Source organism: Asparagus officinalis, chromosome 1 (assembly GCF_001876935.1).
Source record: "Asparagus officinalis chromosome 1, Aspof.V1, whole genome shotgun sequence".
NCBI classification, from domain to species: Eukaryota; Viridiplantae; Streptophyta; class Magnoliopsida; order Asparagales; family Asparagaceae; genus Asparagus; species Asparagus officinalis.
Window position 1 is genome coordinate 132,304,826 of NC_033794.1, and position 3,963 is coordinate 132,308,788.

At 41.4% G+C, this 3,963-nt stretch overlaps 1 pseudogene; it reads left to right on the top strand.

Moving 5' to 3' along the window:
* Positions 956-1,776, top strand: LOC109842004 (annotated as a pseudogene).

Below are 3,963 nucleotides of genomic sequence, written 5' to 3' on the forward strand. Positions count from 1 at the left end.
AAGAAATGAACCTTGATGTTTTGGATCCTTGACAACCAAATTATGTACCATCGATCGTTAGTGTGGCCAACTCCAATATTTATTAAATGACAAACTCCTATATTGGATATGGTTTCCAAATTCAAACTGATTCAGGGGTTAGAACTGGGATAGACTATATTGCAAATTTCTCCATTATTTTTCAGCCTTTCCAATACTAGGTTACTTATCGAGCAAATCACGAGTTTCTTTTTGAAATTCAGATCGTTCACATATGGGATCGGGCCATATAGACTGAAATCGGGAAATGGATCCTCTTATCTACCTTAAAAGATGATTAGAGAAAAAAACGTCATTACACTAAAAGCGGGACACAAATGAATGTCATTACCCCAAAGCACATGCGAACTCAATTGTTAAATAAGTGATTTGAGTTAATAGAATATTTAATGGCTATAAGTAAACTATGGGCGATTAATTAGTGTGCTTTGTGTTGTTTAAACGAAGTCTTAATCATGATCTGTAATCAGCTCACAGCTCAATGATGATCAGTAAACAAAGTTCCAACAGGAAAATTGGATTTGAAAGGAGCTTATTAGCTGGCCAGACCCATTCCCTTTCGAGACTTGGAGAAACACTGAACCTGATCATCCTCTTTCATTCTTTCACATTCCTAGTAGGAGGTACGGATCAGTATTGAAGGAAGGGGGTAGAAAAAGAGGGGACTGGCTTCTAGATTTCCGTGCATTATAGCATCATGATGTGAAGTGGATGTGAACTGATATAATTTGGAATCGTACGAGAGATTAATTAAAGGGAAAAATGCTTCCAGCCCCCAAAACGAAAGAAAACGTGCTTCCCCCTCTCAAGACTTTTTCAACTGGTGTTTTACCCTTAAAAATAAACTTTGTGTTCTCTGAGCCTCAAAAACACAAAACCCAAGAGATTTAAATTCGTGAAAATCATAATACCCTCCATGGCCACCTTCTCCTTCCTCTCCAAACCCAGCCATCGCAACCTCCTCTCATCCTCCTTCCATGGCCTCAAGCTCTCCTCCGCCTTCAAAACCCAATCTTTCTCCTCCCCATCATCGTCATCCTCCGCCCCCCAAATCTCCGCCTCTTACGACCTCTCCTCCCTCCGCTTCCGCCCCGTCAAAGAAGGCCATCGTCTCTGGCGACGATGACCCGCCGCCTACGATGAAAAATCGACATTGATCAACCTTATGCGACCACACCGAACGTCTATCGTTCGACGGCAGCGACGTCCGGATCCGCCGACCTCTCCGGCGCCTACGAGATTCTCCAAAACCCCGACAATCAAACTTTGCCTTTCATTCGAGCTGGTCTGTCCCCTGGCGGTGGCGCCTAGCTCGGCGGCCAGCTCTTCTTCGCCATGGTCGTCCGCTAGCCCGCCCACCTCTTCCTCGACGAGCTCGAGGTCCCCTACGACGAGCAGGAGGATTACATCGTCATCAAGCACGCCGCCCTCTTCACCTCCACCATCATGAGCAAGCTGCTGATGCGGCCCAACGTGAAGTTGTTCAACGTGGCGGCGGCGGAGGATTTGATAATTAAAAACGGGAGGGTCGGGGGGGTCGTGACGAACTGGGCGTTGGTGTCGATGAACCACGGCACCCAGTCGTGCATGGATCCGAACGTGATGGAAGCCAAGGTCGTAGTGAGCTCTTGTGGGCATGATGGGCCTTTTGGGGGCACTGGGGTTAAGAGGCCGAGGAGCGTTGGGATGATCGACACCGTGTCCGGGATGAAGACGCTCAATATGTTAAGGTTATGATTGTTAATGTTACGTATTGGTTGTTAAGGTTACAGGTTTGTTGTTAAGGTTACAGTTTGATTATTAATGTTACGGTTTGGTTGTTAATGTTACAGTTTGGTTGTGAAGGTTACGGGTTAATTATTAAGGTTACGGGTTGACTGTTAAGTTACGGGCTCGTAACCTTAACAACTAACGCGTAATAGGTGAATTCTCATAAACAACAATATTAGGCAATTGAAGAGCTAAAAAAACGAATATTATAAAAATATTTTTAGAAGTCAAAAACTTCACAACCAAAGCGTAACCTTCACAACCAACGCTTATCCTTAACAACAAACATGTAAGCTTAACAACCAACCCGTAACATTAACAACCAACCTGTAACCTTCACAACAAATACGTAACCTTCACAACCAACTCTTATCCTTAACAACAAACGCGTAACCTTAACAACCAACGTGTAACATTCACAACCAACGCGTAACATTAACAATCAACCCGTAACATTCACAACCAAAGCGTAACATTCACAACCAACCCTTATCCTTAACAATGAATATTCTAAAAATATTTTTAGAATTCAAAGAGCCCAAGAGGCCCAAGCCCAAGGCCCATCAAAGACCCTTAAATATATATTGTGTATGTAGGGGTTTGAACCCCTAACCTCTTGTTCAACCTCCCAAACTTTACCACTAGGCCAAGTGGCCCAAAATATTCATGTCACTCAAAATATATATACATATATATCCCAACGTGTAACCTTCATAATTAACCCGTAACCTTAACAACCAACCCGTAATCTTAACAACTGACCTATAACATTAACAATCGACTCGTAACCTTAACAATTAACCCGTAACTTTAACAACCAACGCGTAACCTTCACAACACATAACCTTAACAACCGATCCTAACCTTAACAACCTACCCTCTCCCCCTCATGGCTTCAACCCATAACCATAACTAGCAACCCGTAATCTTCACAACCAATGCGTAAACCAAGACCTCAAGTTGAAGCCATGAGGGGAAGAGATGTTGAGCAAAGACTACCGTAGATCAATTTTACTCACATAAAAGTTGCCTACTATATCATACATTGCTATATATGTTTCTGAATCTTACAAAAAAATAGTAAGAAAAAGGAAAATTACCCAACAATTAACCCTTCAAAAAACAAAAAATAAGATTAAAATCACTAACATGACCTACTTCCTTCTTCCACCTCCTCAATCCCTTCAAATGCTTCAATTTTCACACAATCTTTTACCTAAAAATTCTTCTTGCACTCATCAACTAGCCCCTTAAGCTACCCAGCAAGCCGATTCACCATATCCTTCCTCCCAGTCACCAAACAAACAGTAAAAAACCTCGCTAAGAACCTCATCTATAGCCCCAATTCCTGCAACCCTTGCCCTAACCCTAATCCCTCCCCTCTAAAGTACTCCCTGCTCAAGATCGCCTCGTAAAACACAAATGCCTCCGACGAAATCGACGGCGAGGGGATTGACGGAGCTTCAACGGCAACGACGGCGGCGGAGGCGGGGATTGACGGAGGTCAAGCTTCTCCGCTGTGATTGACGGAGGAAACTCTTTCAAAACATAACAGATATAAGAGAGAGAGAATGATATTATGATCTTCACGAATTTAAATCTCTTGGGTTTTGTGTTTTGGGGCTCAGAGAACGCAAAGTTTACTTTTGGGAGCAAAGCACCCGTTGAAAAAAATCTTGGGAGGGGAAGCACGTTTTCTTTCGTTTTGGGGGCTGAAAGCATTTTTCCCTTAATTAAAAGTCATTTCCCCTCTTATGAAGCTGTTTATTTTGATAACATTTACAATAACATTTTCCAGGAGAATTGCTTTCGTGATTTTCAAAATGAAAAAAAATTAAAGAAAATCATAGGTTTATAGCCTAAAAATCAAAAATTTTGAAATATGTGTAATTAATTATCATTTGGTGGAAAGCAAAAGAAAATGAACAAAAATCGTGGGTTATAGATCGCACATTTTGAAAGTACACATACTTAGTTGTCATTGAACTGAAACAAAGAAAAATTGCAAAAATCTTGAGTTATAAAATTGTAAGTTTTGAAATTTGCTTACTTAATAACCATTCGGTCGAAACAAACAAAAAATGACAAGAATCATGAGTTATATCCCATCAAAATCATAAATTTTGAAGTACACAAACTTAATGTCATTGGATC